Raw genomic sequence first — 13,135 nt, forward strand, 5'->3', positions numbered from 1 at the left:
GATGATGTCAGCTGCTCTTGGGAAATATAAATCACAAATAATTTTTGGCAATGTTTAATATTGAGAAGAGGGTTGACAATATCAGGGTAAATTTCTAAAATATCACTTCAAAATATAACATCTAGAGCCAATGAGCCTCTTTTGTAGGACACTGTTCTTCAAGCATAATGGTTTTGCTTTTTGTTTGCTTGTTTGTTTGGTTTTGGACACAGGGTTTCTCTGTGTAGCCTTAGCTGTACTGGACTCACTTTGTAGACTAGGCTTGCCTCGAACTCACAGTGATCCACCTGCCTCTGCGTCCCTGAGTGATAGGATTAAAAGTGTGCATCACAGCCACCGACTGGTTACTGCACTCTTTAAAACAATTTTTAAAAAAATTCTATGTGCACTTGGGAGGCAGAGGCAGGCGGATCACTGTGAAATCGAGGCCAGTCTGTTCTACAAAGTGACTCCAGGACAGCCAATGTTACACAGAGAAACCCTGTCTCAAAAAACAAAACAAAACAAAACAATTCTATGTGCATGGTGTTTTGCATGCATGTTGATGTCTGTACATCACGCGCATGTGGTACCTTCAGAGGCCAAAATTGGGTATCAGAGAGTTGTTAGCCACCATATGGGTGCTAGGAACTGAGCCATGGTCCTCTGGAAGAGTAGGCAGCGGTCTTACGCACAGAGCCACCTCTCAAGTTCTAATACTGCTTTCTTAATCACAGCAGCTGTGACTACTGACAAACATCCCACAGGAAGAACCTGATGGCACTCCCTCAATGCAGATGCTGGAGGAGCGCGTTAGGATTGGCTTGATGTTCCAGCTGTCACCCCTACACCTCTGTCCCAGCTGCTCCTAATTGTGCGGTCTCCATCTATGCAGTAGAAGTAGGGGATGCTCCATCTCTGCAGTTGTGGGACTGTCTTCATCCACGCTACAATGAGACATTCGGTAATGGGACTGTTTTGGAGTCAGCCATGCTGTTGTAAATCAGCTCAATAAACTCAGTGGCTCCCCAAGCTAGACTTGATGCAAAGCATTACTTTTTGTCTGCTGTTGGCACTCTAGCTGGGGGAAGCAGTTGTTTGTGGAGCTTTCCCCTGGAAGAGGTAATACAACAGTCTCATAAAACAGTTTTCTTTTCTCAAGAGACTGATCCCTACACAAGTCAATTTCATGCATGATTTTAATTTGAAGTAGAAAATTATTTAATCTTCATTTTAAATGTTTTCTGGGACATTTGTGCAGCTTCTGGAGACTTCCAGAATCTACACAAGGTGTTTAAGCTTTGTATTGACAGCAAAGCATCTGCCTACGTAGCCTGTTTCTGTGTGTTCATCATCTTAGAGGTACTATTGCTGCGATGAAACACCATGACCAAAGCTACTTGGGAAGAAGAGGATTTATTTGGCTTACCCCTCCACAGCACTGTTTACTGAGGGAAGTCAGGGCAGCAACTCAAAGCAGGGCTGAAACCTGGAGGCAAGAGCTGATGCAGAGGCCATGGAAGGGTGATGCTTACTGGCTTGCTCAGCCTACTTTCTTATAGAACCCAGGACCACCAGCCCAGGGATGGTGCCACTCACAATGGGCTGAGACCTCCCTGATCATTCATTAATTAAGAAAATGCCTTAAAAGCTGTCTACAGCCCAATCTTATTATTTTATTAATTTATTCAGATTACAACTCAATTGTTACCCCATCCCTTTTTTCCTTCCATTCCTCCCTCCCTCTTGCTTTCACCCTATTCCCCTCCCCTATGTCAGTGACTGAGGGGGACCTCCTCCCCCACTATATGGTCGTAGACTATCATGTCTCATCTTGGTAGCCTGCTTCTCCTTCCTCTGAGTGCCACCAGGCCTCCCACCAAGGGGACGTGGTCAGATATGGGGCACCAGAGTTCGTGTCAGAGTTAGTCCCTGCTTTCTACTCAACTGTGGAGAATGTCCTCTCCATTGGCTAGATCTGAGTAGGGGTTCGATGTTTACTGCATGTATTGTCCTTGGTTGGTGAGGCAGGCATTTTCTTAACTGAGGTTCTCTGCTGCCAGATAACAAGTTTCTGTCAAGTTGACATAACACTAGCCAGACATTCATTTATAAAGAAAAAAACAATGAAAAATGTTTTTCCTTGTTAATTCAGAGTTGAGTGAAAACTTCATATAAAAAATATTCTTTTCTGTCAAATGCAATAATATTTACACTTAATCTGTATGTTCTAGACCATATAGTATTGTAGTAATGTTCAAAAGTGGAGTTATTGAAACCCTGAGGAATTATGGTAATTCTAGTACTGTTTATTGTAACCTTTGTGTTTGCTTCAGTTTTGTAATAAATTACTAAAATGTTTTCAAACTAAAAAGTTGTCTGCCTGAGTGTCAGCAGCTCTGCCCTTAAGGATGCCAATTTGTTCCCAAGTCCTGGCCTAACTGCCTTAGGACTCCAAAGCGCCCTAAACCACACTTAAGCGAGCAGCTGAGACCAGGCCACCAGGTCAATGGCTCAACACCCACACTGTCTGCCACTGCCACAGGCTTGGTTCTGTCCTTGTGCCCACTGCTGCATGATCTGCTTCTTCTGTGCAAGTGCATGCTCAGTTGTCAAAACAAAACAAAACAAAACCACAAGCTAAAAAAATTAATAATTAGACATTTCAAGATGGTGACACAACACCAAGCCAGGTATCTTCTGCTATACAACACTCGCCATTACCCAGACCACATATCCACGAAGCTGGATGTACATGTCAGGCACTGATTTGCATAAGTAGAGCCCCAAGCAGTTTCTAGGAGGGGCCCTACAAGGGCCAGTGGTCCAGGTTGGATGGCTCCGCCCTTCTGTGGAGAGTGTGGAGAAGATGCCTCCCCTGAATGAAAGAACGAAGGTCTCCTAATCTGTTCTTTTGATCTTGGAATTGCGTGAATCTGCTCTTAGTCAAAGAACCAGTTCACTTAACACTCCTTTCAGAAAAGATCCTTCCACTGTTTTCCCTGTAAGGTCTGGTCTTTGCTGTAATCTGTACAGTCTCATGGTTCAGAGGCATCACGGTGACACCATGGTAAGCAAAAGGAAGTAGGCAACAATTTGATTTTAGGCGGTTCACAAGCGGCCACAAGACTAACTAGCCAAAGGATCACATCACACATTTTAAATGCTGTAACAGAAAAAGGCTCCACAAAGGCTTAAGACGCAGCAGCAGAGTGGCGCAATCTGCATCCTGCCAGCGGCGCCAGCAGCCCAGCAAGCTCTCCAGGAGTGCAGTCAGGCTTAGAGCCTGAGCCATGCTGCTGCGCTCAAAGAGTGTGAAGAGGAACCACGTGGTCTTGCCATATCTTACATGAGCACCACGCAAGCTTATGATGCACAGAGAAGCAAAAGGCTGGCAAGGAAGGACTGAAGTGAACCGGAAACAGGTCGGTCCTATCTCAGAAGAACATCTCACTGTTTTTCTCACTTCGTGTCAGGGGCGGTTAAGCTCAAACCCAAAACGGGAAGCTTCACAAAGCAAAGAGGATGAAGCAACGAATGGCAGGGTCTGCCCCATTTTGTAAGGCACACCACCACTTCCTCCTCTCTAGCGTTTTGTTTTGATTCTGAAGCGCGTTAAGAAAATTTTTTCTCGGCTTTCAAGGAGCACGTGTGAAAAGTAAACGAGCCATATTCCAGAGACTGGAGCAAGGCCACACAATTCTGGCAACAGTCCAAGAAAGGTGTGGTAAGGAACTGCCTCTTTCAGTGTTGCCAGCCACAGGACACACAAATTCTGGTCACTTTAGAAATAGCATGCTAGAACATGACAGTCACACGTTATAGTTCCCTCCCGAGCCCACAAACTCTAATCATTCTGTTTTGTGTAACAGATCTTCTTATTGGCAGAGAAACATGACCTTCTGTTCCTTTTCCTGAGAAGCCTAGTGCTGAGGGCTACCAGATTCTGTTTCCACAGTAACTTGGAGTCAAACATCTTAGAGGAAGGAGGAACTCTGAGAAACTTCCATTTATTTATTTTTGTTTCAGTTTCTAAAATCCAGTTTGTTTGTTTGTTTTTTTTAAATCACAGAAGTGTCAAATGGCTGGTAAGAAAACACCGGCAAATAGCTGTAAGAAAAGTGTCCCTTGATCCTGACATAACAGCTCTGTGGTCTTGTGCATATTTATTTTGAAGAGCATGTTAAATGTCTCACTGGAAGTTAATCCTAAAATGACTTTGGTCTGCAAGGTGACCGCCTTAGAACACTGGGCTGCCCATTTTAATGAGGCTCACTCAGAGACATTCAATGGACAATAGCAGAACCAGACACCACCAACTCCGCAATCCTAAGAGCAACAGGTAAAACCATTGCTTTTTCATACAGAGATCTTTCATTCTGGGTCCAATTAGCCAACATTCATCATTATTATACAGTGACTGAATTACACTTGAAGCATTTTTCTAAAGCTACAGATTTTAAGAAGGTTGGGTTAAAAAAAAAAAAAAAAAAAGCTTTGTCATTCAAAGACCTAGAAAAGCAAGCCACAACTTCTTTCTGTTCCTAAACACAACACAAAAAAGAAAAATACCCTCTCAAAAAAGTTGTGGGTGGTAGAAGCCTATTTTGATGTGTGTGCACATGCACACATGCTCTCTCTCTCTCTCTCTCACACACACACACAGAGAGAGAGAGAGAGAGAGAGATATGAAGGGAGGAAGGGAGAGAGGGAAGGAGAGACGAAGGACAGTTGCACACACAGCTGTTAAAGTTTCACACACATTACACAGTTAAATGTTAAACTATGTGCCCATGTAATCAATGTTGAATCTCCTACCTGCCCTGATCATGGAGTACCTAGGGCTGTGTTTCCAAATAAGGATGAATGGAAGCCCTAGAGCTCCTCCCGCATGCACTACCCTCTTGCCTCCCTTTCTCCACATCCGTGGTGTCCCAGCACAGATCCAAGCACCTTGCCTGCCCTTCAAAGCTTCTTGGATAATTTCCTCTTAGAGGTCACAGCACAATGGTCACAGAAACAAACATAATTTTTTTTCTCCAACATAAATGCCTGGCTGCCTTTGTCGGCACGAAGGCACTCTTGCCCAGTGGCCATTACCTGTGTACCTAATAACAGCATATAAAGGCCCTTTGTAAGTGGATAATTTAGATAAATCGCCCCTTGTATTGCTTCCTCTGTTTCCAGCAGCAATCATATACCACACAGATTACCTCCGTTTTACAGGGAAGGAATCTGAAACCCAGAGACGGTAGAGGATGCACACTGGTAAACAACAGGATTTAACTGTCTCCCAGCTCTCAGCCCTAATCCACTCAGACAACAGCTCATGTAAGACTCTTGCCACAGATCTGGAGAGAAGGCTCAGCAGCTGAGAGTACTTCCTGCTTAAGCAGAACACCCAGGTGTGGTCTCCAGCACCTACATCAAGTACCTCCCAACTGCTCGCAACTCCAGTTCCAAGAAATACATCACCTTCTTTGAACATATGGGCACCCGCATGCATGTGTGCCAAGAAACTCACATAGGCATGCATACGTACACACAAGTTTAAAAAAATAATCTTTAAAGATTTTTCCCTAATGGTCATAGAAAAGCCCTTTCATCTTGGGCTCTTGCAATAGATGGCCTCTCCCCCTTCTCTACCCCCTTCTCCTCCTCCCTCCTCCTTCTTACTTTACATAGCCTGGGGTTCACCACTTTAAATTAGTCTCCCAGGATGGAAACTATTATTTGAAGTTCATCAGTTTAGACTTCAATCTCAGTCCTTGCCTTCCTGGGTGACCCAGGGCAAAATATTCAACCTCTAGGTGCAAAATGGTTTGCTGGTACTGCAACAGTGAAATGGAGCGATGCTGGTGAAGTCTCTGCCCAGAGCACAGCAGATACCCCTCCATAAATGTTAGTGTCTATCCACCACTGTCTGGTTCTTTTGTATTTAATATATGATGCTCCTTTAACTATACTGATGGCTGAACAAAATATTTCAATAACATATAAGTTCTATGAACTGGTCATTTTGAGCATGAGTTTAACCCGGAGCTCTAATAACTATTAGTGTGAAAACAGAGCAAACTACAATGGGAGGTTTGCTCTTCACAGTACATTGTAAGATCTGAAACACAGGATTACAATTGTGTAGGACACTGGGTATTGAAGAAAAAGAAAGTGAGCTACACAGCTTTTAAGAAGTCCTTAGTCAGCTCCAAGTCAGGGAAGAGCTGCCACACGCACTGAGGGAAGTAGGCCATTTCCTCTCCCAGGTCTGTGTGTTCCCAGCCTCCCATTTTTGGTTAAGTATTTCCTGTTTCCATGCACCCTAAGGGGACCTCCACATTAGTCGTCCTCCACATAGAATCCCCTTGTCCCTAGAGGACAAAGGCTTACCAACCACAGGGTGAGAAGGATAGTTTACCAACCTAATTTTCCTATCTTTGTATTGGAAGAAGAGAGAAATATAAAATAAATTTATAAAAATATATTTAAATAAAATAACTTATAAAAATAAATGTTTAAATAAAATAATTTTAAATATAAATAAATATTTAAGTAAGCTTCTATTTGATGATGAGAAAACAATTTCATGTGGCCTGTCAGGGTACCCTGTGAGCCCAGAACCTTACCTTAAGGAAGGAGAAGGTTTAGAGCTCACACACTCATCAATATCAAGGAACTAGTGGAGACTTAGGCACAGCAACAAGCTTTCACCACTTTTATCCCTCCACATGATAAAGCAAAGAAGGCTGTCTAGGCAGAGGCCTGGAGTGGTCACAGCGTGGTGGGAGACAGCTACTGAGTTTGGTGGGGGAAATGAAATCCTAAGAGTCCTTGAAGGTGTGATATGAGGCTGTTACTTCAAGGAGCTTTGGGAATTGTACAACTGAGACCAGATGGGGATGGAGAATTCCTACAGCTCTGGAGGGACCAGTGTGGTCAGACACCAAACACTGACCACAGAACCATAATTCCAATGGCCAAAACCTGAGGTCTCGTGCCCAGGAACATGGGGGGGGGGGGGGGAAGGAAACCAGAATCAAGGGTTTTGGGGTTTGTTTGTTTGTTTGTCTGTTGTTTTGTTGTTTTGACACAAGGTTTCTCTGTGCAGCCTAGGCTGTCCTAGACTCGCTTTGTAGACCAGGCTGGCTTCAAACTCACAGAGATCTGCCTGCCTCTGCCCCCAAATGCTGGGATTAAAGGCATGCACCACTGTGCCCAGCTAGGAATTAGGTTTTATAGTCACCTTCATTGGGGCATAACTTGTGCACAATAAAAGTCATAACTGTAAGTGTAGAATTTGATGAGCTCTTACAGACACTGACAGTAACCTGATCACTATGAAAAACTTTTCCATTGTTCTAGAATTGTCCTGTGTCCTTTACTGCCAGCTCCTCATCCCATTTGTTTTTATCCCACCGTCCTCAGAGCATCTGAGACTGACCAGCCATGCTGCCTTCTGAGGAACTTCATTTGACGTTATGAGGTGGATGCCTGTGTGCCACCTCATGTTAAAATCCAACTCTAATCGGTGGTATTGGAGGTGGGACCAGTTAGAATACCAGGCCATGTGAGTGAAGCTCTCATGAATGGGACTGGTGCCTTAGAGCCAGCAGAGAAGAGGCCAGAGTGCTACTCAGGCCTTGTGCTGCAAGGACACAAGAAGCAGGCAGCCTGCAGCTCAGAAGCGGGACCTCATTTACACATGATCGCACTGGCACTCTGAGCTTTGACTTCCAGCCTTCAAGACCAAGAGAAATCCCTTCTGTGGTTTACAAGTCACCATGACTAAATTTATAAGTCACCATGACTACAGTACTTCGTTATGGAGTCCCAAAGTAAGACAGAACTACGGACATATTTGGCTGTCATCACTTCTCTCAGCGACATTGCTCTTTACTCATGTTGATTTCTTTTCTTGCTGAATTCAATCCTACTGCAGACAGAAATTACAATTTACTTGTCATTTACCAGTTAATCGACAGACATTTCACTTGGTTCCACGTTTCGGTTAATCGTGAATAAAGTTATTAATAACATTACAGGGCAGGCCCTCCTTATGTGACTATTCATCTATTTATCTTCGTAGAATAAGGAGTAGAATTGTTGGGTAATAGGGTAAATGTCTATTTGATTTTCTAGGAAACCACAAATTGGTTTCTAATATGGTTGCACCTTTTACAGTGACAGTTTACAAGTGTTCCTATGATGCTGCATCCTGGCCAACACTCGCTATTGTCAGTATTTTTAATTGTAGACATTCTAGGGACTGTAGAAGCAGCTCATGGTTTAAGAATAGATTTCAAGGGGGCTGGAGAGATGGCTCAGAGGTTAAGAGCACTGACTGTTCTTCCAAAGGTCCTGAGTTCAACTCCCAGCACCCACATGGTGGCTCACAACCATCTACACTGAGATCTGATGCCTTCCTCTGGCATGCAGGCAGAACACTGTATAAATAATAAATTAATAAAATCTTTAAAAAAAGAATAGATTTCAATAATGATTTTTTTATGCTGTGCATATTTTCATCTCTGCATTTTTAATCTCCATATTTCATTAGTAAGATGTCTGTTAAGGATATTGGGTTGCTTTTAGAATCTGTTATTGAGTTTTAAGTATTATGTTTTGGATAATAGATCTTTATAAAATGTGCCTTTTGCAATTTTTTTCTCTGTTAGGAGCTTTATTTTTCATTCTGTTGGCATTGACTTTCAAAGATCAGAAGTTTTCATTTCATTAAAATACAGATTATTTCTTTTGTGTACCATGCACGTAGAGCAGTAGCTGAGACATCTTCACCATCTTCATGTACTTGGGTAGTCTCCTAGACCTTTCAAAGTTATCATGGGTTTCCATGGTGCACCACCATCCTTTTATAATGACACTGTGTGGCAGTGCACACAGGCTCAGAAACAACAAAGCCAAGTGACCCCATACCCCAGAGGCCTCTGAAACCCTGGTCAAGAGAAACATTTCCTTCTTCAGGCTGCTTTGTCAGGCATTTTTGTCACAGTACTAAAATAATCTGATGAACTAATCTTACATTTTAGGAGGAAACCTCACTCGGATACTAGGCGTTATCACATGATGCTGTGTTGGGCCTGTGTTTCCATGTGCATGAGGAATATTATTCTGCAGGGTCTTTTGTTTTGATTCTGATAATATCTTCATCTGGTTTGTCTGAGAAAAACAATGCAGGTGAGTCAGTTGTGGGCACACACGTTTAATCGTAGCACTCTAGAGTCAGAGGTAGGTGGATCTTCGTGATCTGTGAGTTCAAAGACAGCCTGGTTTATGTAATGAGATCCAGAGCAGCCAAGACTACCCAGAGAGATCCTGTCTCACACCCCACCCCTCCGCTCAACGGATAATGCTGGCATCATAAAGGGGTTTTACAGGCACGCTCTTTTAATGTTTGGAAGAATTTATGTTGCATTGATTTTTCTTTTTCTTAAAATCTTCAACAGAATTCACCTGCAAAGTTATCTGTTTCGCGGATGGGATTTTCTCTTTGTGAGTGATTCCTAGAACGTATTTCTCACATCTACATAGAGTAAAAGCACTTCCCACCTAGAGTTCTCTGTATTCTATAGAGTGCTGTGCTCTTGTAGAAATCAGGATACAGAACAGATCTGTTCTTCTCAGCACTGTCAACTCTGCCGTGCCATTTGCACTCTGTCAGCACACTAACCCCAGTGACAGCCAATCTGTTCCTCAGCGTTTCCACGCTGCCTTTTCTAGAAGGTCTTATGAGTATGACCACATCACATGTGATCATTTGAATATTTCTCTCTCTACTTATTAAGATGTGGACATTTATGTTTCAAACACCATCACTTCTTTATATGGATGTAAGACACTTTGTTTTACCACTCATATTTGAGAGATATTTAAGTTGTTTCAAATTTTTTCCTGGATATTGTAAATAAAATATTCTATTATAAAGTTGGATCTGCTGATTGCTTTTTTTTTTTTTTCCTAATGAGAATGGGCCAGACTTTCTGCTTCTGATATTGAGTAATTTTTGCTTGGATGCTGGACGTTTAAAATATTGTTCTGTAAAGCTCTAGCTCTCCTTAAGATCTATTAATTTTATCTGTTTGTTTGCTTTTCATAGGCAAGCAGTCTAGTTATATTCAGACCACAATTATCTGCATTCTGTGAATAATGATTGCAATGTTTTCTTTGTTCTGTTATATGAGTCTTTATATAAATGAAACTTTCAAAATTGTCTTGAGAGCCTGATGTCCTATTGCTGTCAATTTCTTTAAGTCTTAATTAATTTTTTTGGCTCTCTTCCACTCTCTACACTGGAGTGTAACTCATGTTGGTTTTTCGTAGAGCTCAAAATGGAAAATCAAGAATGATTTTCGTGAGCTTTGTCTCATATGAGTTTTCCTTGTATGTCCTAACTTTTTATGGGCCCCTTTGTTATGGCCTGAGAGACTGAGTTTTCTTATAATCTTACCTTATGCTGTCATTTAGTACCACATAATTCAGGCTGCCCACAAGGTTATGCAGCAAGAAAAAAGCAAAGGGCATGGGTGTTCCCTGCACCATCACTCCAGTCCCCTTTATCTATTAAAGGCTCAATGACTTATTCTTGTGTGTCCACATGACCTGACAATGCTAAAGCAAACTTGAATGGAGCTGGACTTGGGGCAGCACTGACAGAACAAGACCCAACAGGGATTTCCCTACATGCTCTGCATTTAAGAGGCCTCTTTTCTTCCTCATAGCTCTCAGTTCAGCCACCTCAATGTGAAAGTCACAAGATAAATAAGGAAAAAAAAAAAAACCCAGAAGTTTCTTAATTCTTAAATTGATATTTGGCAAAAATATGTTCATTTTTATCTAATGATTCTTTGTGCTTTATACTTTACAATTCATATTCTATATGAATGAGCTATTTCATTTTTTGAAAAGATACAACTTAAAGACAAATGAAATGATTAAAAATTAAAAACTTCCCTTGACCACGAAAACTGAAAAGCTCTGAATGAAGCTGGTATCCACCATCCTGGAGGGAACATCATAACCTAGACTTGAAAGGATTTTCACAACAGAGAACTTCCGCTGGAGATAAGAGATCAGTAAAAATAATAAATAAATAAATAAATAAAAATTAGAGATCATGACAGGAAATAAAGCCCCGTGAGAGGGGGACCAACAAGAGAAACAGCACTCTGCAGACAGCATGAGATATAAAAACTAAATTTCACAACAGTTTAAAGAAGCAAAATTGATGCTAAAAAAAACACTACTATGCACAGGCCAGTTTTAAAGAGAACGCAGATTTGTAGAAGAACCAAATTGACCCCCTACAGATGAAGACGTAGCTGCCAGGAAGAAAACGTGGGTCCAGAGAAATGGCTGGCAGTTAAGAGCCTTGCTGCTTTTGTGGAGGACCTGGGGTAGAGTCCCATGCCCCAGATGACAGCTCACAACCCTCTATAATTCCAGGTTCAGGGGATCTGACACCTCTGCAAGCACTCAAATATGAAGTAAATGAGGAAATAAATATCTTCAAACGGGCATCTGAAAACTCTGCAGCAAACTTTGAGGTTGCCCGTAAGATACCCTAAGGTTTCAAATTAGACAGCGAGCTCACGTCACCACTCAGGGCTATATAACAGGGGTGTTTAGCCAGCACAGCAGCACAAAAAAAGATTACAAGGAAGGAAGCAAAGTGTTTCGACTTGTAGTTTCACATGGAGATTTCAAATGACTTTACCTACATGCCCACCGAATACTTCTCAGAAGTGAGAGTTATTAGTTTTTGAGTGTATTAATATCTCAGAAGAATAACAGAAGCCACAGGAGATGTTGCTTTAAAATAATTTATAATTCAGAAAGTGAATGCAGTCTCATGGCCTCCCTCCCTTTAACTAAATTACTTAGTTCTTTATCTGATTATATATATATATTTTTTTTTCTGAAAGCTCTTATGCCCTCTGCTGTCCATGAATGTTGATGTAGCAGTGAATCATGCTTAAGACCTAAAAATATGTGGTCTTTGTCCTTTCTCAGCTATAAATCAGCGATTTTCTAGGAATCTCACCAGAAACCCTATTTGTAGTAAAGGACATGTCTTAATGCCCTTCTACAATTCTTTTGACACATGGTTTTATTTTGGGACTGTAATCCAATCCAAGACACCTCTAAAGCCATCCTATAATCTCACTTTTTGAAAAAAAGAGAGAAAAGATTTTTAAAGAAGTTTCTTAGAAATCCTTTTTGGCTGAGAGGCATCAAAAGTGAATCTACAAGGCTACTCTAAGAGCCGTAAGGGCACATTCTCCTTTGAGAGGTCTACACCTGTGCTCTTTCCCCACGTGCTTGATCACCTCTATCAACCCTGTGCTGCTTAAAGCTGTGTGTAAAAACTCTTTTTAATCAACCCTCTTCCCTACTAGCCGATCCCAACATTTTTTTTCCGCAGCAAAGTCACAGATAGGCACTACCTCAAGTAGAAGTTCCCAAGGTCTCAGGCCGCTGACAGCAGGTCTGGGCTGCTGCCCTGCCACTGCCACAGTCTTCATTAAAAGAATAATATGGACACTGGCGAGGACTTTATCCTAGTCTACCTGTCTCTCTATGAGTTGGGGTCATCATGTTTGGTTGAGAGCTACAATCTTTAAAGGTACCATCGTATTTTGCTTATTTTATTTTGAGACAGGAATTCTCACTTTGCAGCCCAGGTGGAGCTCAGGTGTGAGACGTTCCTGCTTCAGCTTCCCAAATGCTGGAAGATCCCAAGGGAAGGCCGCCACCTAGGACTTGCATTCAATTCCCAAGGGAAGGCCACCACCTAGGACTTGCACTCAATTCCCAAGGGAAGGCCACCACAGAGGACTTGCATTCAGTTCCCAAGGGAAGGCCACCACCTAGGACTTGCATTCAACTAAATCCATCTATCTGTACATATGGAATTTAGGGAATTATTTGTAGAAAGTGGAGAAAAGAGGAGAAAGTGAGCAAGTAAGGCTGAAATAATGCCCACGCCCTCATAATTTCCATTTTTTTTTTTTACTGCCTACCTAATAACAAAAAAAAAAAAAAAAAAGGAAAGAAGCCTTATATAGTTATTTGATATAGTCTATCTTCCTATCTATCTTCCTATCAAAACTGAAGAAACGGGTCCTGGGGATATAGATAATCC

This window comes from Acomys russatus, chromosome 10 (genome assembly GCF_903995435.1).
Source record: "Acomys russatus chromosome 10, mAcoRus1.1, whole genome shotgun sequence".
NCBI lineage: Eukaryota > Metazoa > Chordata > Mammalia > Rodentia > Muridae > Acomys > Acomys russatus.